At 48.0% G+C, this 24,811-nt stretch overlaps 1 protein-coding gene across 7 annotated transcripts in view; it reads right to left on the reverse strand.

Annotated features, from left to right (window-relative positions):
- The window catches only part of RASSF2 (Ras association domain family member 2), a 466,003-nt gene extending 441,416 nt beyond the window's left edge, over positions 1 to 24,587 (reverse strand). For all 7 annotated transcript variants that reach the window (XM_069618869.1, XM_069618868.1, XM_069618871.1 and 4 more), the window contains exon 1: positions 24,493 to 24,587. The gene's annotated coding sequence lies outside the window, so the exon portion shown is untranslated. The remainder of the gene's footprint in view (positions 1 to 24,492) is intronic.
- Positions 24,588 to 24,811: the final 224 nt, after the last annotated feature.

Raw genomic sequence — 24,811 nt, forward strand, 5'->3', positions numbered from 1 at the left:
AGCCACTGACTCCAAAGCCCAACACAATAATCATTATGCAAATTACTCACATCAATTGACTGACATGTTTTTCTTAATAGACTTTGTTACCACAACAGACACAGGTTGAATTTGAAGACTTGAAATCAAAACACACATAGGATTTCTTTGCACATTAACAAATAGGACATTTTAAACACCGAGTGATTGTTTGGGTTATCACAATGCTCTTCTTTCCCAGCAACCCCTACCCCCAGGCATCCGTTATATAAGACCCCTTAGTTTGAAGGCAAGGTACAGGGAGTGGGAACACAGTAGGAAAATAATTTTGGCTTTTTATTAGGAATGCAGGGTTTGAGAAAGGAACTCAATGGAAAAATAGTTTGGGGCTTTTTATTTGAATAAAATGTAGGGCTTTGGGATTCTGATTCGGGATGCAAGTGAATAAATGGAAAATGTTGCTTTGCAAACTCTACATTCACTTGAATGGCAGTGTTTAAGGTTACTTATTTTGGGATTATGGCCACCCCCTTCTATAAAGAAGTCTGGGGTTTCAGAAAGGTATATTCACCCAAGTACTTTATTGACTATGTTGGCTATAATGATATATGATATGGCATTTATAATGCGCCTGTACACAAGTGTTTCTAGAACACACCGGGTATGAAATTTGTTAAGTTTCGAATTGTAACAAAACTCATCCTGTGATCTTTTCTATATGGGAATTAATGTTAATTAAATGTGTTAAGGGTCTACACAGGATTGTCCCCCCAAACCCTCCCCCCACAATTAAATGGCCTGGCCAGAATTAACGCAGGTAGTTCTGAATACAATTAAATTGAAATGGATAGGGTTTTTTTATAAGGAATTACGAGTTATCTTTTTAGTCAAATATGGTCAGGGTCTATCCAGTGTCCCTCCACCAACCAATAATTGAAAGGGATAAGGCAGGTAGCTCCCCACCCAATTGATCGCTTTGGGATACATCTACTTACATGAGAGATCTCTGTTCTTAGCTCAAGAGGCCGGACGGATTTCAGACCCTCTTTCAGGAATAGGTAGGCAGCTCACACCTCTGGTCTCTAGTCACAGCAAGGTCCCACCGACCAGAATGCAGGCCCTCTCTCAGATAGGGCTCCCAGCTTCCAGGAAAAAGTCCCCAGCAAGTGTCCCAGGGTCACCTGTCTATCTGCTCTCCTGGGAGTCAGACTTCCTTCTGTCATCTCTCTGTTATTGTCAGTCTGCTCTGCTCTCCTTTTTCCCCCTTCGTTCTCTGTCCCCATTTAGATTGAAAACTGTTCTAATATAGTGCTGATGGCACATTATGAATATTCCCACGCTTCGGATTGGTCATCTCTCTTCCTCCCCTGGCCCGACTAATCCGCCCACTGCCAGCTGATAGGGGAAGGAGTTTAGAGATCTGTAGTGTGGATAATGGGGAGGAGGAAGGTGCATCATTTCAAAATGACGTTTTTGCAAAAATCTCACTAAATGGCAACTACCTTCTTTTTTCATATAACTGCATGAACATATAGAGCTATCATTTTTTCGGGATTTGCTCCTGAGCCGAAATGGTGAAAAATATGCCACTCCACTATTCAAACATTAATTTTGCACTCTTTCAGTTCACAAACTTTCGAATTTCTCTGAATTATGAGAAGGTCTGGATCATGGTTTTCTTCCTAACTCTAATTCTATACATCACAGAAAATTAAGAGAGACATAGAACTGACTGGCATTCTGTGATCTTCAATACGAGTCCTGGATGAGCTCACTGTGACACACGTTTCTTCTGTTATTAAGGAAAAAAGGAATCCAATGATAATCGATAGCAATTAATACATATGGAAGGTCATAGTTTCATATCCCCTCATGTGTTTCATTTCTCCCCGTTCACATGACACCGATATCTGGCAGGCTCATGTTATTCCACCCTGCAATTAAGTGTCTTCAAACGTCTCTTTTGCAAACCTAATGCCCAGTTAACGGGGAGGCCTGACCTTAAGGTCATTTCTGCTGGCCGTCTTATCTGTACCCTCCACAATTCTGATCTACTTTTTATATTTCTTTGTATTTTACGTGAAAACCAGACCTGCTTTTCCTGGTGGGCCCAGGGAAAACAAGCTACATACGGAATTCTAAAACAATAGCATTTTTGAAATTGAAAATATGTGTTCAACGTGACATTTTGTATCACATCTGGTCCTGTTTATAACTACAATATAATATTTAAACAGATAAGTTCACTTTTAGTATTAGTCACCCATAGGCCACAGTTATTGTTGACTTCTACAACAAGTAGACCTTTCCATTTAAATGGAAGTTTATTTGTGGAAAGTATGTTTCTTTCTCTGGACAAATAAAATATGTGACTTGGCTTCACTTTTTAAATGTAAGGCATAATTCCTCCTTTGTATTTTTCAAATGCACAGCATTTAAATATTTATTTTCCCATGTGAAATGCTGCAGTTTTGAATCTGTCAATATCTGCCTTTTCCCAGTTTACACAAAGTCAGCATCTGCAGCACCACATGTCTTTTTTAGGAATTCACTGGACACAGTTAACAACATTACAGTTCTGAGGCGCACACTCCTTCAGCTGAGTGCCTTTCCATTTTGACAATGTTGAGGGGGGCCCATTTCCGTTCCCTCACTAGGCCTCATGTTGGGAAAGAATTGTTTTGGACTAGCCTTCATATTCCAATAGGTATCAACATCACCCAGCTTCACTCTCGATCTCTGTCACTCTGGGGCTGTTTATTCACCCGACCATACCCAACAAAGAAATCCTGAGAGAGACATATCAAGCCCCAAGGATCACAGACATCATACACTTGCCAAATGGGGCTCAAATCATTTCCAAACTGGACCTCAACAATGGGTATCATCAGTTAGAGCCAAGTGAAGAGTCAAGATACAAAACCACATTTAATCACTCATGTGGGACTCTTCAGACACAAGAGAATAAGCTTTGAAGTGTCATCGGCTGCTGAAATATTTTAATCAGAAGTGTATAATGTTATCAAGCACACACTAAATTGTCTTTTAGTGATGACATACTAGTGTTCGGAAAAGACCAAGACCAACATAACACTGGCAAGGGTGTGCATGGCATTGGAGGCAGCGAATCTCACCCAGAACAAGGAAAAGTGTGAGTTTCGTAAAGGACATCTACAATTTTTCATGCACATATTCTCAGCGAAGGGAAGGATGCCGGACCCCGAAAAGGTGGCTGTGCTCACCCATGCCAAGCCCCCTACAAATGTGTCTGATTTATGCCCTTTTCTAGGTCTCAGCATTTATTGCACGAGGTACATACAGAATTTTGCGTCTGAGTGAACCCCTCCGAATGCTTACCAGGAAGGAACTGACCATTTGTTTGGTTAGAGGTGTGCCAAGAAGCATTCAAAACCATCCATCTACGCTGAAACTGAACTCCCAGTGGACGCCAGTCCTGTGGGATTAGGAGCCATCCTGGCTCAAGTGGAGCCGGAGGCGCCTGACAAAAGATACATCGTCTCATATGCCAATAGGAGTCTTTTGCCCACAGAGCAGGCGTATTCACAGGCTGAAAAAGAGGGGCTGGCAGTTGTGTGGGCCTGTGAATATTTCCAATTATTCCTGTATGGGAAGCCATTTACAGTAGTGACAGACCGTCAAGCGCTCCTATTCATATTTGGAAACCCACAGGCAAAGAGGACTCCTCAAATCGCTAGGTGGGGACGCCGCCTTCAGGACTACCAATTTCACATAATACACTGACCAGGGAAGGAAGAGAACTCGGCGGATTTCCTGTCCCACCACCCGGTCCCAGCAGCAGACACGAATGCATCGATTGCGGATCAATACATACACTATATAGTGAAGGAGGCAATGCTGGAAGGGATTGATGTTATGCAAATAGCTCAAGGGTCAGAAAATGACCCTGCCATTCCAATCATCCTGCGATGGATGTGATCTACAAGGTGGAAGCAAGCTAAACAGATGGGGAGAACACCTTTCCGGAACCGCAAAGAGATAACAGCGTTTACTGCTGGTGAGGGATGAATTAATGTGGGCGGAGGAAGGCCTGCTACTGAAAAGGACCCAGGATAGTGGTACCTCGAAATCTGATTAGGGAAATGCTGGAGTTGGCACATGAGGGTCACGGGGGCATGTGTCCATGAAGAGGCTCTTGTGCCAGAAGATTTGGTTTCCGCACATGGATGGCCAAGTGGAAGCAATGCTTAAAGATTGTCCTAGCTGTACTATTCTGAATCCACACACTCCCCCTGAACCCCAAGGGATGACCGAGTTGCCTGAACATGCATGGGACATAGTGGCCATTGACTTCTTTGGGCCTATGGTGGGAGGGGACCACATACCGGCGGCAGTGGACGAGCACTCTAGGTATCTGAACATACAGATAGTGACATCTATGGAGGTCCATCACACCATCCCAGCCCTGCACAGAATGTTCCACAGCATACGGAGTGCTGCAGCAAAGTTTGACAATGATCTCTCATTCACAGGACAAGACTTCAAAACTTTTACTGAGTTCTTGGGTTTCAGGCACAGAAAGATCACACCGTTGTAGGCTCAAGCCAACGGAACAGTTGAACGGATCATGGGCAACGTCAAGAGATCCATCCAGACTGCTCATTTGATGGGAGAGTCGGTGGAGAAGACACTATCACCTCGAGTGACTACCGCAATACCCCACACAGTACCACAGGGAAAGCACCATCCAAAGTCATGTTTGGACGAAACGTCCAAACACGTTTGCCTCACATCACTGTGTCTGAAGAAAGATACTCACTTGATCATGAAATGAGAGAACGAGATGCTCATGCAAAGGCGAACATGAAGCGGATGTTAGATGAAGGGCCCCAGAGGCGAGCATTCATACTGGTGACACAGTGGTTGTGAGGTAACCTCGCATTTATAAACAAACTGCGGCCTTAAGAAATACTCTGTTAACCATCACTCATGACAATGGATCATTGGTAACAGTTGAGCACGGACACTGGCAAATAACCAGAAAATCCTCAAATGTTTGCAAGTTCCCTGAAAGGCTGGACGGAGAAAGGTGGCGGAAGGTCGCAGCACATGGTCCTGAGGAGCTTTATGATGGTGATTAAGAAGAATCCTTGGGTGAGTGTTGGAACCCTCCTGAACATCCCCGCTCTGGGAACAGGCTGGAGGTCCCTGCTGGGCAACCCCAAAGGGCCAGGACTCAGACAAGGAGATTGATTTAAGAAAAGGATTGAAGTTAAGTTCATGTTTAATAAGGGGTGGGGGGAATGGTCTACGTGTTATGACACATGATTGGCGGGGGTGCCTGAAGTCACAGGAGCGGGGAGGGGAGGGCAGAACGGGAGGAGACAGGTTGGAGGAGCTTAATTCATGGTGGAACGTGATCAATACAAACGGGTTACAAAGCACCTTGTGTCGTGCCTTTATTTATGTCCAGTATGGCGCCATGTGGTTCAGCTACTCCCGACTCCTGCAGGAGTCTACACCATGCATGTACTCTGCTTGGAAAGTATAATTCCATGATTTAAAATGCCAGCCCTCCTCCCTAGAGTACACCTTGTACATGCACAAAAAATGAACTTGCACCTCAAGGCAATACATGTTTGTACTTTGCTAGGCCGATTTGCGCACCACACAAGCACACATTCACACTTTACTTGTAAATAATTGGATGGTTAAAGTGGTAAAACACTAACCCGGTAATGTGACACAGACACGTTCGGCCGTGGCAAGAATCCAAGTGACACCATTATACAACCACAACATATGACACGGAAAATGCAATGAGGCCCACCTGAAACAGGGCACGTACTCTCCCGAGTGTTTTATACGTTTGACTAACGAAATGCCAGCATGAAATCTGCAAATTCGCAAAGGCATTTCTTGTGCTGGATTGACTTGTCATGTACGAGTGCTCCATTTCTCTCCCCTAAAGCGCGCGGGAACTACTGGTTTATACAACCATTATACAACCACAACATATGACATAGAAAATGCAATGAGGCTCACCTGAAACAGGGCACGTACTCTCCCGAGTGTTTTATACGTTTGACTAACGAAATGCCAGCATGAAATCTGCAAATTCCGCAAAGGCATTTCTTGTGCTGGATTGACTTGTCATGTACGAGTGCTCCATTTCTCTCCCCTAAAGCGCGCGGGAACTACTGGTTAGACTGGATTATTCATTTTACAACACGGGCTCCCCACTTCCAGCCACAATCCGCTCAACGTCGAGGCGCTCCCATGCTCAGGCTGGCCTATGGGGCAATAGCCCATGGCCGACCGAAAAATGCAAAATGCTGGTGTGGGCCCGTTTCTTTTTTTGTCAAAATGGGCCACTGTGCGGCTAATAGTTTTGAGCAGTGTTGCTGAATAAATATTCTTTAAAATTCACAATTTGCATCACATTTTATCAAACAACTCACACTTGGGTAATATTCAAAAAGTGTCACAAAAGGAATGAATAGCCATTTACAAACGTGGGCCACTTTTTCATTGGTGCCCGAGCCAATTTCATGGCCCAGTCCGACCCTGGGCGCACCTGCGTCACCACATCTTCCAGACGGAGAGCCAAGGTCCTCTCGCTCACCGCCAACTGTGCCTGGTGCGCGGATCCACGCAGGAAAGCGTCTTCCGCGTTCGTGAACACGTCTCTAGTCTTCAGTCCTCAAACTGCCATCGTGTGCCCTCCGACCAGTAGGCAGGGAAGAGAAAACGTTGTTCAGAGATGCGGCGAGTAGGGCTGTCCTCGCCATTTCAGAGTTTACCTATTGGCAGTCTCGCCGAGCAGTTTGAATGAACGAGGCATCCAAGCATGACCGTACAACGTGCCAAATAGAAGAGATGGCAGGGTGTCGAAGGCTTCCTTGGTACAGACAAGCCCATACTTCAAAACCGCCATCCGGGGATCTAAATAAGCGGTGCCCCTGCCCATTTTACTCACTAAAAATCAGACCACGATTCCCAACGCAGAAAACAAGAAGTAACACACGTATGCGTGTGTGCCTTTTTGGCTTACTGCACAAAAACCCAGACTCATTTAAAAGTGGAAAAGGTCGCTTTAATGTGACAGGCCAAAGCTTACAATCAAAATGCTTAACTGGCTCCATGGCCTAACAAACTAAAGAAATATTTTAACAACCAATTAAATAAATTAAACATTTTCATTTTCATTTCCCCCCAACAATTAAATAATTAAATAACCCATTTCCTCCCTAATTATCCCTTGGACCCTACCGTCTCCTTGCCCCTTTTCCAGGCGTCCCGCTTTCTCCCAGGGGCCATGCCCCTCCAGGCTCAATACCTGTTCCCCCAGGGTGACCTGCTTGTGCAAACAGCGCCACCCCATCCTTTCCCGTGTCATTCCCCCATTGTGCTTCCCTCCCCCCACATCAAAAGAGGCCATGCCCGCGGCACCAGAAAAACCCTCCCCCGAGGAGTTCTTTCTGCCCCACCCCAACTTTTTATCTCCAACTTTTTACCCAGTCTCCCCGCCAAAAACCCAAGTCCGCCAGGTAGTTATTATTCCCATACCGGACAAGTGTACCCCCTCCTCTCTAACGATAAGGAGACCCTCATATGCTATTTCCTTATGGTCCATGACCTGCACTGCCACCGAGGCACAAAATTTTACCATTTCTCTGTTTATCCCCTTCCTGGCCCGCTTTATTGCTCCCCCACTTCTCACTCCCCTCCACACTCATCGCGGCAACAACTTAGTCCATACCACCACTGCTTGAGGCCACATTTCCCGCACCCACACTAAGTCCCTCTTCATTTTCCTTAGCAGAGCCAACCCAGTATCTCTCACCAGGTCATTCTCCCCTGCATGCATAATCACCACCTCTGGAACCCCAAGCGTTCCCTCCTCCCTGCCAATATAGGAAGCAGCTGATCCCACCGCAGGACCCCCAACCCGTGCCATCTCACCACCACTTCCTTGTAACTGCACCCCCGTTACCTTCCAAACACCCTTTTCTCCACCTCTTTCCCAGCCCACTTAACAATTGAATGGCCAACAAATCAAAACTTGCGCCAACTCCCCCTTCTTTCGCGCAGCATCTGAAAAAGAAATTATAAAATCACTGACAAGTCAAAAATATTTCAACAACAACAGTTGGCCCACAAAATCCTAATCCACCTTTTCAACATTCCCCATTATCAAACTCCCCGCCGTACCCCTCGTATTTCCCAGACCTCCAACGCCCCAATCTTTTCACCTCGTCTTCTGAAAAAACCCACCTGTTACCCTCAGATGCTGCGCCCATCCTAAAGGAATGAGTCCCAAAATCCTCTGCCTTTTCTCCCACTGCCACCAGCGCCTTCCGCAATACCCTTAGCACCTGGAACTGGGCCTAAGACCTTGCTCCCTCGACCCAGCCGAACCCAAGAGCCCCTTCCCTTCTGATCCGTCTTAGACCTTTTAATCTTGATGTCTAAACCTTCTTCTGTAATTTGAAAATCTTCCCGTTGCAGTCCCCCAACCCCCCCTTTTCCCCCAACCAACTCAAAAAACCCTAAAAGCCCCCAAACAATAACCGCGTAAAACAAGTCGCAACCAGCTCCCCTACAAGCAAAAACCATTTGTTCCACTTGTTGTGCCCAGTTTATTGCTTTACAGTCCTGCGTTGTCCCCCCTGCACCGGGGGCCCACGTGCACCCCCGTCCATGCAGGCCCTTTACTTTATTACTCCTCTCGCCACTGCACCAGGGGCCAAACCTGCGCCCCATCCATGCAGTCCCTTCCATATCACAATGTTCAAGCTCCTTGCGTCCATTACCACCTGTTTCCCTCCTGCACCAGGGGCCCTAGTGCACCCCCGTCCATGCAGGCCCCTTTTCTTCCTTACTCCCCTCCACCGCTGCACCAGGGGCCAAACCTGCGCCCCCGTCCCTGCAGATCCTTCCATATCACCATCTTCAAGCTACTTGCGTCCATTACCACCTGTTTCCCACCTGCACCAGGTGGCCTAGTGCACCCCCGTCCATGCAGGACCTTTAGTTTATTACTCCTCTCGCCACTGCACCAGGGGCCAAACCTGAACCCCCGTCCATGCAGTCCCTTCCATATAACTAATCCTCAAGCTCCTTGCATCCATTACCACCTGTTTCCCACCTGCACCAGGGGCCAAACCTGCGCCCCTGTCCATGCAGTCCATTCCACATAAATTCCTCTTCCAGCACCTTGCTTCTCTGCTCCACTTTTTTCCCCCAGCTGCACCAGGGGCCCTAGTGCACCCCCCGTCCATGCAGACCCATCTCATCACTTCCCCTTGCTGCACCAGAGGCGCTCCCGTTCCTCTGTCCATGCAGCCTGAAACCTACTCACCTTGTCGTGCGGCAAGCGTGAGGGCTTCACCACCGTCGTCCATGCCCTCCAAACGACAGCTACCACCCCTTAACAATTTCCACCGTTACATCCCCCCTGCGGCCCTCCCCTACCTACGCGTCTTCCTCCTCACCCTTCCCCTTTAAGTTGCCCCCCAAAAATCTTTCATCAAACCTTGCGCCCCCCGCTCCTTTTACTATAAACTGAGCCCGACCTACCAGCACACCCCAATTTACCTGGCATGCAGTCCTTCCCCCCCACCTACTTGCCCCGCTCCTCGCCCTGACCCACTGTCCCCTGCCTGAAAACAATCTGTAACCGGATGCCGCCCCTCACACCTGCTGCACTCGTGTTTAAATTTGCACACCCATCTCGTGCAGCCTTCTTTATTGAACGCCCAACATGCTGTCGAGGGCTGCCCTCTACCTCCTCCCCCTGCTCCCTCATGGGCGGGGCGACCAAGAAAGGGCCGGAAAGGCACGGGCAGCCCACTTGCTGTGTGCAATGTCGGGGCAGGCCTCGTTGGGGCCATCCATTGCAGCCAGAGATCCATGTCTATCTCCCCCCAGACCGCCTGACTGTCCTCTGCCATTCTCGCTCTGAATTCCTCATCATACCTTACCCAGGCAAAGCCCCCAAAACTCGTGAAAGCCTTCCTTATTACATCCATATATTTAAGCAGGGCCACGCAACGCTCCGGGAATTTTTCACAATACACACTGGCATAAATGATAAACGCCGACGTCCAATTCTCAATAGTCACCGGGACCCTTAGGCGTGAAGCCAGTTCCCTCTCTTCCTCCTTAGACCCCTCCTTTGCTCTCACTTCCATATGGAGCAATTTAAAGACATCCACAAATTCCCCCGCCTGAATCTTCTCCCTGGTCGCTGCCATCAAGTGCGCCCCTAATGGTTTTGTTATCCCCATGTATGGCAATTTTTTCTCTTTTCCTTTCACTTCAACCTCCTTATCTTTCCCAGCTTGCACTTCGAGCACCAATGGCTCCCCCACCTTGTCCGTTTGGACCTCCACGGAGCAAATGCTCTTCCCAGCCCCTGCGGCTCCAATGGCCTGCACACCAACTTCTTTCCTTACACCTTGCAGTCCAGACCCTTCATCCCCTGTCCCCCTTCATGTGACCCCTCTCTGCCATGCAGATGACCATTCCCTTTCCCGCTCACCTCTTTCCACACCTGCCGCCCGTGGTCTGGCGTCCACACCGATGCTCCTCTCCTTTCTTAGAGGGCTCCTACTGCGGGGACAAAACATGTCAGCACTCTCCCCCAGCCAATAGTTCCCCTGACCCCTTCCCCCCGTCCACCCTGCACTTCCCTTTCCATATCCCACCTCAAACTTCTACTCTCCTCCCCCCTTTCCGCCCTATAATCTTCCACTTCCCATTGCCCCACATATTCCTCCCATCCAACTTCATCACCCCTTAAATAGCATTGCGGATGCGAGCTCATGCCCGAGTTGAGTTGATGATCTTCTTGCGAGCCCGGGGCGTCCGCCTCGCCACTCCTTTGACGTCTTCTCGGCAGGGTTGTGGAAACCCCTGCCTGGTCCTCTTCTCTTGGGCGAGGCGTTCCGTCCTCCACCCTGAAATCCTCATTGCTAGGGGCTGTGCTGCGCCCTCTAGGCTCTCCTTGCGCTGACCGAGGAGGGGCCGTACTGAAACCCTCTACCTCCACCTGACCAGCGGGGGCTGCGCAGCGCCCTCCGCCCTCACTCCTCCTACCCGGGGGGGGCCGTTCCGCGCCCCACTCTAAACTCCTCAAATGACGGTGACCTCTCCCTCCTTCTCCCACCTGCACTCTTCTGCAGGTATTTACCCCCTCTTCCACTTTGCCCTGTCACCCCCCTCTGCACCCATTCACTGGCTCCCCTCTTATTCCTCTGAGCCACCTCATGACCCAAAATCATTTCTCCCCCTGACGCCCTCCTGTCTATCTCCTTTCTCAACTTCCCGCCCCTAGTTTCCCAAACCTCCCCTCTCCCCGCCGATGGGGTGCAAGCCACCACTGCCGCGAGAGCCCCATCTGCCGCTGCTCTACGCTGCGGCCTACCACCACGTATCTCCCCCTCCCCCGTGACCTCTCCGCCGGTGACCTCCCCCACTGCCCCCCCCCACTGGGCCCTAGATGCCATACTAATTATTTCCAAAGCCTCCCTCAGAGCCTTAGCATCAACCAGACCCTTCTTGCTGGCTTCCTGGCCCACCATCGTGCACTACTAATCCGGTTGTGCACGACAATATATATGCCCCCTGAAAATGAACCTAGCAAACCTAAGCCCCCCGAGCCAAAACTACCCGTGGACCTATCCCCCAAATGACAACTACTAACTTTGAAACTAGCTTTTTTTTTGTTTTAAACCTACTTATTTAATAAAATTACTACTTTTTTTTTTTTTTTTTTTTATAATAAACCCCCTCCCCCCACTTATCCAACCACCCCCTACACCCGGATAGCCCCCCTTTTTCCCCACTCTCTTAACGAGCTACTTCACTCGGAACACCCCCGCAGGGCCCCCACCCACCCTCCACCCCCCTTCTCAAAAAACCCCTTCCTTTCCCTATACCCCCTTTTCCTACTTTCCCTCTTTCTTTTTATTACATTTCTTTTTTTTTTTTTTTCTTAATTTTATTAGGCCCCCACTCCGTCAACCCAGCTCCACCGCCTGCCCCCTAGTGGCACAAACGCCGCACTGCAGTGCCTTCCTATTCCAAATGGAAACAGGAACATGGGGAGCGGTCCCTTTAAGAGGGCCGGTCTGCCCCCTCCCTGCTGCACGCCGACACCGCACACGAGGGAACAGAAGCCCAGCACACGCGGGCTCACCCCCAACAGCTCCCCTCACCTGACACACTGCGTCCCCACACGACGCGCAACGGGGCCGGCAACAGCAATGCCGAGCCCTGCGGGCCCACACTACGGCCGGCGAGGGATGCCCGCCCCAGCTCCCTCACGAGAAAAAGAAACTGCGGCCGCAAATGGCCCCGAACCGCCCGCCCTGCTGTATCCGACCCGCGGACGGCGGCTCCGGTAAGAGGAGGAGGGGGGGGGTACCTTATGTACGGTACCCCCGACTATTCGGGGCCCGCGACCCCACCCTCTTTATATTTATCTTTTTTTTTTTTTAAATCCATGCGCCGCCGCCGACCCTTATACCTGGCCCCCACCTCCACAACCCTGCTATTCCTACCTCGAACACCTGCCTTAGGCCCAGCTACAGGGAAGGCTCGGGAGCAGGCGACAGGACTCCACAATCACCAAGTCCTAACCGTCGCCTGCCTCCCGAACCTTCCCTGAGCCCTTAAATACCCCCGGGAGGCGCTCTGCCCCCCACGGCCACTCGCTGGCCGTGTGCAGCACCAAAAACTCCCCGGGGGGGGAAACGCTTTGCGTTCCCTCCGGGACCCCCCTTATGCCTCGTGCACTATGTAGGTGAGTTGTTCAGACTACTAGTGCCATTGACAGGCCACGCCAAAAGGGGAGCTTTGCTACACTCTTGATTAATGTAAAATTGGCTAAACGACAAAATCTGACTATTAATTTACAGGAATTATAAAACCACAAAAAACGATGCCTTTCAAGAAAATTAGCTATTTTTAAAATATATTCCTACTTGGTTAAAAATACCCCAGTCTGGAATGATAATATATATATTTTTTTTTACTCTCAACTTTCAAAAACAGGAAGTAAAATGGCCTTATAGAAAAATCTTCAATTTCTTCTTGCACAGCATAGTTTGAGAATGGATCAAAGTCAAGAGAACTAGGCACGTTGTGAGCTTATTTTTCTGTGTTATTTGCACAGCAGGGCACGTACAAAAAGACAAACTTGTTCCCAGAGCCAGCTTTAAGCATGGGTTACCCGGGAGTTCGCCCGTGGCACCATATTAGTCCCCCACCCCCTGCCACAAAGCTCGGGCGAGTCTTTCAAAGGCTCCCCAAGCTGGCGTGGTGAAGGCACCATATTAAAATAAATTCCCTGCTCTCGTGCTGGAACCGGGAGCCCCAGCACGACAGCAGGGCGCTTTCCATTTCAATAGAGTGCTGCGGCTACACCAGCAGAGGGGTAGCCTTGAAGGCTGACCCCTGCTGGTGTAGCAGCGCAACCCCAAAATGTGCCCCCCGCTGCCTTGGGGTGGAGGAGCGCCAAATTTAGTTTTGCCATGGGCGCTGCAAGTGCCGAGGCCAGTCTTGCTTTTATCCCATCTTATAAAGGGGGGCTCCTCCATGTAACATCAGGCACCTGGCTATCAGAAGCGTGTTTTATGTCAAGCACCCTCCTTCCAGCTCACACCCTTTATGCATGGATCAGCCAGGCTGTGTCGTGGCATGGCAGAGCCTGCTCCCAGGATAAATGAAAGGCGGTACCACCCTGAGCTTGGGTATTGGGGGGAGGGGGGGATACATGTCCAACATTGTCCAAACCTGGAAGGAGGGCCGGCCTTAGCCCTTGCAGCTCCCGGGGGCAAAAACTAAATTTGGTGCTCCATCCTCAGGTGGTGGGGGGGTGCCCAAATTGGGATCGCGCAGACATAGCAGCAGCGCGAAATGGCAAGTGCCCCGCTAGAGTGGGGCGCATATCACTTAATCGGAGCACCACTACTACACCAGCAGGCGGCAGCCTTTGAAAGGTGTAGGTGTGCCACTACTGAAAAGGAAAGCGCCCTGCTCTCGTGCTGGAGCGCCCGGCGTCCGAAGGGCACTTTTCATTTTAATAGGGCACCTTCCCCATGCCAGCTCGGTGGAGCCTTTGAAAGACTCCCCCGAGCTTGCCAGCCAGGAGAGCTAATCGGGTGCCTTGGGCAACCATCCGGGTTGCCCATGACTAAAACCGGCTCTGTCTGAAAGTGCGTCACCCCCTCAGCGTCCATTGGGGATGTGGCCTCCAGCCCAAAGGGTACAGTGACCAGATTTTCCAAGCCAAAAGCGGGACAATGGTAACAAGTGAAACATAGAAAAGGAGGAGCCCTAAAATAGAAGGCCGGGGACTCAAGATGTAGGGGTAGATGAGTGTTCTTCGTTCTAGCGAGTTTGTAGGTTTATCTAGCTTCCTTCTGTATCACTTTCGGGCTTTTACTACTTTTACAGAAAGAAGCATTTGGAACAGTTGTGATGTTTTCGGGTAGATTTGGCCTTTTTCTGACTAGTTTTGGGCTGCACGAAAGGAGCCTTCGAAGGGTCACTACTGGTCAGACCATCCACCTTATGGCGATTTTGCGATTTGCAAAAAAAAAAAATATATATCGCAAAATTTGCCATTTCCCGCAATTGCCGCTATAAATCATTAAATGAGCGCAAAAAAGACACGTTAGCTTAGTGTGTCTTTTTTCGCGCTCATTTAATGATTTAGAGCGAACACAGCTGGCTGCTGATTGCAGCAGCTTGAGGGTTAACACCTCGGCTCTGCGTTGCAGGCCCAGGATTGGGGGAGGGTCACGCAGGCCTGGGAGATGCACAGCATTTGGCTGTGACCCCAGGCACCTCCAAGGCTCATTGAGTGCCCGAGCTGACAGTTGGTGAAGCTAGCCAGGTAAGCACTGGCCTGTCCACTCAACTGCCCCCAACTCAGAGCACCCAAAGAGGCCACTGGACTGTTTTCATTCCCGGCGCTCGACAGGAAAGTAAATTACTTTCCTGTCGAGCGCCGGAAAAGAAAGCATAAACTTAATGCTTCCTGACGCTCGTCTACAATTGGTATCATGCAGCCCAGCGTCGAGGCTGGGCTGCATGATACCAATTGAAGACTCTCGTAGCTGTATTAATTTCAAATTGCTTCACAATTGGTATTATGGGCTGCATGATACCAATTGTAAAGCAATTTGAAAACGAATACAGCTACGAGCGTTTGTATCATGCAGCCCAGCCTTGAATCAAGGCTGGGCTGCATGATGCCAATTGAAGACTCTCGTAGCTGTATTCGTTTCAAATTGCTTTACAATAATTGTAAAGCAATTTGAAACGAATACAGCTACGAGCGTTTGTATCATGTAGCCCAGCCTTGAATCAAGGCTGGGCTGTATGACACCAATTACGCACAAAATTGGGTGTTAAAATTTATGAAAGGCAAATGCCATTCGTCCTGTGCAATTTTGGTGGTTATGCAAAGCCAATTTAATGATATATGCATATTTCACCTTGATATGCTAATTTCTGATGACATCACATGCATTGCATTTGTTAATGAGTTCCCTCCCCCACTTTAATTTGTAGGACTTGACCCCTGGTAGTGTTGTGATGTTTCATTTCTGTTTGTGGGTGTGTTTAGTCACCATGTGTGGGTGGCATAACCAAGGAATTATGACCACCCAAAAGAGTTCATTGTTTGGCTAGGTATTATGGGCTTGCAGTTACTGCCACTGCATTGCCCCTGTGTCTTGGCCTCATGGATTCCTTCCATGGAGAAGTGTAGAGTTGTTCCCCCTCTCTCCTGGGGTCATAGGACAAGCGAAAAGCAAACCTATGGGCTTCAACCAGGGTTACACTTTTGAATTCAAGCCTATCTGTTTATTTTCTTTCCAATTGTCTGCTGGAAGTAGTGGCACAGCACCATTTCCTTGGAGCTCATCAGGCTGTATCCCCCTCCCCCCACCACAATCCAAAATGTTAGGCTGTGGTGACTCGACCTGGCTGTCCTACAGAGCGCAGCCAGACAGAACACATTTTGTTCCTCACTAACAAAAGCCTTGCAATTACTTGGTTTTAGGCTAAAAAAGATGTTAAATGATATATTTTTCAACGTTAGAAAATGCTGCAAAAAACGCAGTTGGGTGCCGCAATTTTTTTCTTTTTTGTGCTGCAATATTTTCCATTTCATGCCGCAATTTTCTGGAGGGTCTGACGGGTGCGTTGGGTGCACACTCGTCACTGCTGAATTATCCCTTTCTCTCCCATCCTTCACTGTTACCTTCTATTCCTTCCTCTTTCCAGCATAGTTTCCCGGTTCTCTTCTGTTCCATTTCTCAAACACACTTTTTTTACCATCTATTGTTTTGCGGGTTTTCTTTTTCAGCTTTCCGTCTTTCTGACAGAAAAACAGGCTGCACCCGTTGCTCTGTTTCTCCCCCACACAAGGTTTCCCTGCAACCGGGAACTTGAGCAGCGCTCACACTCCATCAGAGAAGGGTCTGACACAAGGGAAATGATGTGAAAAAAACAGAACCCCCGCCCCACTCTCGAAAACGAGATGCCCGGTCACCCTTCGTAAAGTGGTACTCTGCTCAGACCAGGAACCTTCCAAACTCATAATTCGTAATACTCGCCCCTCCCCACCAATGCCATGATCAGGGATACTTTGGTTTTGCGAGAATTAATCCTGCCCGCACCCCCACGGTAATGTAAACAATGATTTCGAACACGCTTCCACGCCGTGGAGGGTGCCGTATGCCACAACCATATGCCATGGTGAAGTGTGGCTAACAAAATCAAACCCTGCCAAAAGACATGGGGAAAGATTTGTCTACACAAAACGGACCCGCCCAGGCATTTGGGGCCATCAATGGCATTCCCAGCAGCTCTACAACTCTCTCTGTATGGCCAATACGGCTCGGGCAGTCTCTGTCGCTCTTAGGTCTGTCAGCGGCACGGCCAGCCACGCCTAGTCCTGAATCTGCCCACCAGGGCTAGGTTTTATCCCCTGCAGTGTCTGAAAATGTGGCGAACAGTCATTTAGAACACACCCGCTGACCGATCGGCGAACCGCCTTCTTAGAATCCCAAGCAAAATTACTGAGCCACACTGCACCCTCGGCCCACAATTGGATATGACCTAAATAGCATTAGTTAAAAAACGAGGAATGGGAATATATTTTGGAGCTCAGCACTCACTCGCCGCAGCTGGACACGTGGAAAAATGAACATAATAAGCAAAGCCCAGAAAAGTCTGTCTCTTGACTCGCTTCCAAGGCCGTTTTTATTCCATGTTTTGTTTCCTGCGCATGTGAATCAGTGTGTTGAACCCTCCTGGGGGCTTTACATCAGGCAGGACGGACAGTTAACTGGGAAGGCGGCAAATGAATACGCCAAGGGGAGGAGGCACCGGGCTGTTGCCGGCAACATGCTAGAGCTACAGACAGGAGGGGAGATCCGAGTGTAGCGGCCTGAACAACCCGTAGGCCTTGAGCAGGACAGGTCTAGTACCTGTACCCAAGGCTACAGCTGGAGTAGCTCCAAGGCCGGACAACTCCTAGGCCCTAAGTGGGACAGGCCTAGCACCTGTACCCAAGGCTACAACGGAGTAGCTCCAAGCCCAGACAACTCCTAGGCCCCATGCGGGACAGGCCTAGCACCTGTACCCAAGGCTACAACTGGAGTAGCTCCAAGGCCGGACAACTCCTAGGCCCTAAGCAGGACAGACCTAGCACTTACACCTAGCACCTGTACCCAAGGCTACAACTGGAGTAGCTCCAAGCCCGGACAATTCCTAGGCCCTAAGCAGGGCAGACCTAGCACCTATATCCAAGGCAAGGGCTTGAGTGGTTGCAAGCCTGTACAACTGCTAAGTCCTAAGCAGGACAAGCATTGTTTTGGTACTCAAAGCTAGGGCTAGAGTGGCTGCAAGTCTTAATAACTTATAGGCCCCAGGTAGGACAGGCCTAATACCCGCACCCAGGTTTAAGGAGGCATAGGCCACGTCACTAAGGAAAAAGCAAAATCCTGCAAAGGCCTGGAGTACTTCTGGGCCCTAAGCAGGGCAGATGCACCGAAAGCTTCCCGCGTGGCGAGGGTGGGACGAATGGCCATGTCAGCCTCATCTTGTGTATGCACCGAGGGTTAGGGATGGAGTCGCTGCAAGGGACCAGGGATGACTGATCCTTCTGTAAAGACCTTAGCTATTTCTAGGCCCCAAGTAAATTAGCAGAGCCTAGTGCATGCATCAAGAGCTAGGGAGCGAGCCGGAGTAGAACCAAGTATGAAGGAGCCTTCTGCAAAGGCCTGAATACTACTGAGCCCTATGCATGGCAGATACTCCCATGGTTGCCCTTTCCCCCACGCTGAGAGAAGAGGAAGGAACAGGCCCGTCCCATGCTTGTCCACTGGGCTAGGGAGGTAAAGGGCTATAGGAAACAAGGAGTGGCGATCCTTTTCTAAAGGCCCGTACTACTTCCAGGTCCTAAGCAGGTCAGTCTGAGTACTTCCACAAAGGGCTATAGAAGAACGATACTTCTGCAAAAGGCTGAGCTCCTTCTAGAACATACAGAGGTCAACTATACCAAATGGTGGCTTCCCTGGCTAGGGAGAGGATAGGTAAGGAACTTGGAGGAAGGACTGTAATGAAAAGAGCTAAAGACACATCAGGTTATTCTCACCTAGTGCTTGCACCAAGGGTTCGGGAAGAAGGAGATAGTGAACGAAAAGGAAGGACCTTAATGCCAGACCTGTTACACTTCCATGCCTCTGTGTAGGCCACCTGGAGCTAGTGCATTCACACAGTGTAAGAGGTGGAAGGTAGGCCACCACAGATGAGGATCTTACTCTAATCTACAGAACCAGTTCCAGGCCTCAGTGAAGGCCAACTAGAACTGGTGCATTCAGCCGAGGGCTAGTGAGATGGGGGTAGGAAACCAGAGAAGAAACGACTAAACCCTTTCAATGCCACAGGCTTGCCAGCTAGAGCCAATAAACTTGAACTGGGAGGGAGTGTGAACGGGTAGGGAACATGAAGGAAGGACCTAGCTGCAGAAAACAGGACTACTTCCAGACCAACGGCCAGGCAAGCCAGAACTAATTCTCCAGCCCTGGGCTGGGCAAAAAGAAGTAAAAAGCCTCCTGAAATGAACCCCAAGCCCTTGCAAGCTATTGGGAACTAGGAAGGGTCAGGGTACAAGTAAGGATGGAGTTACGGCTAAGTACTTCCAAACCTGTACGCAGGCCAGATGCGGCTTGTCCATGCACCAAGGGTTAACAACACCCTGAGACCCCTATACAGGTCAAAAGAAATGAGTCCTTGCATACGGGGCCATTGAGAGATGGGTATAGAACAAGGAGGAGAAAAGGTCTGCAAAGAACCACAACGTCAGACCTCTTTCCAGGTCACTTGAACATAGGGTGTTCCCCCATGGCTTGGGAACAAGGAGGAAGGATTCCACTGTAAAACACAAGGCCTCGTCCTGCCCCAAATCTAGTGAACTCACCCAGTGACACAAAAGGAGGGGCTTAGGAAACAAAGGAGCAATGTCCAGCTGCACAGAGTGTACTGGCCCAGTACTAGGTAGGGATGGGGTTGAAGCTAAGGGGAAGCACCTTACTACTATGCAATGTACAAGGGTCGTATAATGCAACTTCTGCTATTTTGGCAGCTTCTTGGTGTATAATATGTCTACTTGAACAACCAGCAGAACTCTATGCGAGCATGCGTAGACCACAAGCAAGGAAACATCCAATGATTATTGTGGGGATTAATGGCAGCCCCAGGATCAAATGAACTGAAAGGCCAGAAAATGTGCAGAAATACTTGTCATGGGAAGGCACACTGGCAGACTGAAAAGCCATCATAAAAAATGTCAACACTGCCAATGTGCCTAGTGGATTCAAATGTATTTACTTCTGCCATTGAAGCAAGAAACTTGTGGAAAATGAAACCAGACTGCAGAAGACAATGGGAAAGGCACATTGTTGACTGACGGACACAAAAGCAGCATTTCATTTAAACTGCCACATCAAAATGTTTCCAGAGACTAAAATCAAAAGGCTTTATGTGATTGACAAAGTCCAACCCCAATTTCAATTTTTCGACACAAGTGACCAGTGCTCCAGATAAGATATTGAAGTTGGAGCATTTTACTCCTCATTTTAAGTTGGAAGTAAAATGATTTTTTAGGGAGTAAAAAAGGAAAAGGACACTCAAAATGAGAGTATTTTATAAGCAAGTAAAAATTAGTTTTAGTTGTAAAACAAACATTTTTGTAATAAATATATCTCTTTGCACCAAGTTATTCATGTACAATAAAAGATGCATTTTTACCTCTTCAGGGCAGGCAGTAATAATGAAATTCTCTTTCTATGGTGCTACTGGTCCAAACATATCCATGGAATTCTGTGGATGAAGGCAAGGGGACAAGCGGCTATGTGTCTTTTCCCATTTATTGTTGCAAGTATTTTTACTCTTCAGTTTTAATTTTAGGTAGTAAAAGTTGGTGATACACCCCTTATCTGTAGGGCTGCAAGCGACAGATATCTAAAAGTGTGGCATTCACAAACACATTAACTGATATAATGTAAATGGAAAGTTAATACATGGAGAGAAAATGTTCCCTTGCCAATACAATGTGAACCTATCCTGGTGGGAAATAAACATTGTTGGTTTTATGCAAGTATATTGAAAATAAACAGAGGGCCTCGTGTGCCCAAAGAAAGGTAACCGTCCACAAACATATGTTTCTATTTCCTGAATAGTTTCAGTTGCAGGAGACATGACTTAAGTTCCCATTTCCTGAGAAGGGGGTCAGTTTCGATTCAGAATGCGAGGAGTTTACGAGTGTCAGCCCTCTAAGATAAGGAACAGATGCCCATCATACCTGGGAGAACAAAGGCAAATGACCGTAATTGCAGGACAGGAGTCAACAAAGGAAGAACAGAACACATGTTCAATGGGAAGAAATGAAACCTTGAGCAAGAAAAGCTATGTGCTGTGTCATTGTAATAATCATATGCATAATTTATTTTCCATTGGAACAGATATAGAATCAGCCTTTTTGCAAATTTCACCGGAACAGTACGTTGTCAGAAAACCATTGAGGTGTCATTTTAAATCTTATTACAAGCCTGTAATGTTGATTTAATTTCTATCAAAATTTGACTTTGGGTATTTAAGTTCCAACTCAAAATGTATTTCTAACTCCCCTGAAAATGTTGCGAGAATTAAAATTTGGGAGGTAGTAGCATCGAGAATCGTGTAACTGGGTGTAAAGTTTGATGACGCAGACTTATTATTTGTGAGTAAAGTGCAAAAAACCATCAGTCGGACCTGCAACCTTTTGTTGAGATCGAAGTTAGTTCATTACGAGCAGCATGATTAGAGGAACCCAAAAATATATATATGTTGTTATGTTTATTTGTAAAATATAAGTTGTCATGTAGTGACTGTTCGGTGAAAAATGTAAAACTTAAAATGAAAACTCAAGTAGATTCATCCTTCTCATCATTTCAACTGCACAGCTCTGGGGCCTATCTACAGAGAGAGGCTGGGCCGTGGAGGTGGAGAGGACCGGAAGGGTCCAATAAAAATTCAGGCCTAATATGTTAACACCTCCTAATTTCAATATTTCGGAGGTGTGGCTTTGAAGTTAAAAAGTGGTTGCACAAGCCAGATAGGGGTAACTGCCTAAATATCATCTGGTTGAATACTGAAAGAAGATTGCAGAATTTAACCTTGCAGGACACCTGCCTGAAGTCGTCCGGGTGGAACTATTCAAAGCTGGATAGAGATTTAACATTGCCTGAGAGACAGCAACTGGGAAAGACTAAAGATGCTTGGATATCTGCAAGGAGAGCAAGATAAAGGAATGAATGCAGGTGGCTATCCATGACTAAAGTGCCTGACCAGATCCCTGTGCTTCCCCAAGAGAGGGTCCTGAAATGCTCATTTCTTTTCTTGAGTACCGAACCCATACATTCAATGTAAGCAGTTTGTCCAACATAACCAAGTGTGGGGATTTGTTTGATTCAATGCCTTTCCCCCTTAGTTAATGGGTGTCAGGTGGAAGTAGATCCTTATTCCACAGATCTGGCCTTTAAGCAGAGGGGTGCTGAATCTAACTGAAGGTCTGGGTTTTTGGTGCTGGGTAAAGAAGCGATTTTACTAAATGAACCATAGTGGAGTTCCTAATTGAAAAACACACACTCTGTCCTGAGAGTGAGAAAGTGACCCTGTTAGAATATAGATTTTTTATTGCTTCAAGTTGAAGAAGGAAAAAGGGTTTTAATCGATCCAAAATAATATCAAAAGTCTGTGATGCTTTCAAAGCTGCTAGCATTTTCAAGTGTGCAGGGAAGTTAAACAAACAAAGCGCTGCATGTGTGAAATTCCTTATGAAAATAGAAAAGGGTTGCACGTGGTTTAAATCTCACCCTTATCAAGGAATGCTAATGCGCATGATCTTGTAATGTTCCATGGTATTGTTTAATTTTGACATTCAGGAGGCTTTGTGGGACAGGAGGGTTGAACTGTTTGCCTGTGTTTGATGTGCATGAGACCCAAAAGTGAAATCTCAAAAAGCAGGTGTTTGTATTGAAGCTTTATTTTGTGCCACAGAGAAAGTGGCGTGTGCAATCATTTGGTGCAAATATTCATTGAACTGATTATTAAATAAATATATATATTCTTTCTGTACCCCGGCCTGGTTCTTGGCTCATTGTGGCACAGGGGGAGGGATCTATGTGGCTCTACACGAATCTTAGACGGGGCTATACTGAATTAGACAAACAGGGCTCAAGTCGAGGATACAAGCAGGGGGGGGGCGAAGTCCACCAACTTTATTTAGAGGGGGGACCCAGTCCCCCCTAGCTAAAAGAGAAACATTGGATGTCCTTTTTGAGTTAAAGCCGACCTCGGGGATCAAACCGCAGTCATCCGGTTTGTAGGCCAGACACTTCACCACTGCACTATATAACCTGATTAAAAATAACAAACAACTAAAGCTGAAATCTCCCATTTCAGTACTGCAAGTCCCAGGGAAAACATTTGTATTTTTTCTTGGAGCTTAAAACATGCACATCTTTTAACGTTTTCAAAAACACTATTTGACGAAAATATCCTGCCTTGGTTTTGTGTTCGAGTTGACTTTATGCAAGGCAAATGCCATTCGTCCTGTTCAATTTGGGTGGTTATGCAAAGCCAATTTAATTAAATGTGCATATTTCTCCTTGATATGCAAATTTCCGGTGACGTCATATCCCATTGCGTTTGCTGGTGAGTACCCCACTTTAATTTTTATGGAGACAAATGATATATTGTGTGGCACTTTAATTGGGAGGGTGCACTCCCCATGTTAAGGGTAGTCTCTAAATATAAAGTTACATTATCTTACTGCAGAGAACTCAAACACTCGAAAGGGGTGTGGGGTGTAAGGAACCAGGTATGAGGTTTAACAGCAAAAACATGATCCACTCTCAGGATCCTATACAGTAATAGTACAAGCGCAGGCAGTTGAACCGGTTCCAGACACCCATCCAAACCAGTTGGGCCTAGTACCTGATCTCCAGGTGTAAGGAAGGAAATCAAAGATGGAGGACCAAGCTGGAGGGGAAGGGAGGACTTGGGGTATCTCATTACAATAGAAGGCAGTTCCCTATAGGCCAGTCCACCCCTGGTGGAAAGTGGACGTGAAGTGCCTGCTGTGTATACACATAATTTGCCCCAGTGTTGGCAAGGCTTAGACACAAGTTGTGTCACTTGCACTAGCGCTGGGTAGTCATGATCCATAAAGTTGAACAGTGTTGCTTATGACAGCAGGCAGGACGCAGCAGTGCTGCCAAGTACAAAATGCAGAACAGAAGGACCTGCGCAACACTGCCACATCGCACCGAACGGAGTGCACAACAGTCATGCATACGGCAAAACGCATGGCGCAGTGTTGATTCCTAGAACAATGCAAGCGAGCCATAGGCTGCACGGGCGCTACTTAGCACTGAACACTATTTGCAGCAGTGCTATACAACATCAAAACTAAAATACAGATGCGACTGCGCGATTTATTAAACAACAACGTTTCAGCATTGCTATCTAACACGGAAAACAATGCGGTTGCATGTTGCCAGAGTACTACACGGTCATGAACGCATATTTCAGCAAGCTGGGTACGCTAGGCAATGGCAAAAGTTGCGGGAATGGTGTCTGACACAGAACAGAAGATTCTCGGCGTCCGTCAATCAGCACGTGCACCGTTCGCATTAGTGCAAGCCACCCGCGAGTGCTAGTTACAGAAGTCCACTGCTTCTGTGAAACCAGGACGTGCAGTTACAACAGTGCTTGCACCCCCGTTGCAGCAGTGCTGGTCGTGCAATCGTTAACGATATCCCCATGCAGCCAAGACACTGCAGTTATGATAGCAAACGAAATGCTGGTGCGGAAAACGAAAGGCATGCGTTAGCCGTAATGGTGAGTCGGTAGCAGTGCAGGTGCAGCATGAGACGTACTGTACACACAGGGGTGGGTACTCACAGCGCGCTCCTGCTTATACAGCCGTGCTCTCCGGCTCCATCCTCCTTGCACACGTTGGAGCAGCAGCTGCCTGCTTCACCCAGACATTCTGTCCCGCCCACCAATCACATGCTCCCGCCCATTCGGTTGCCCCCCCTGATTGGTGGAGGCGTTCTGGAGAAGCGGTCCCTCACGCCCCCTCCTTTGCATCCCCCAAGTCTGTCCCCCAGGGCAATGCTCCCATTTCTGAAGTGTACAGAGACATCGCTGCAGTGCTGGTCACAGTGTATACAGACGAGCATACGCACAGTACTTTCAGCATGACGCAGTACAGTTAACA

Source organism: Ambystoma mexicanum, chromosome 10 (genome assembly GCF_040938575.1).
Source record: "Ambystoma mexicanum isolate Mex_15411 chromosome 10, UKY_AmexF1_1, whole genome shotgun sequence".
Taxonomy (NCBI): domain Eukaryota; kingdom Metazoa; phylum Chordata; class Amphibia; order Caudata; family Ambystomatidae; genus Ambystoma; species Ambystoma mexicanum.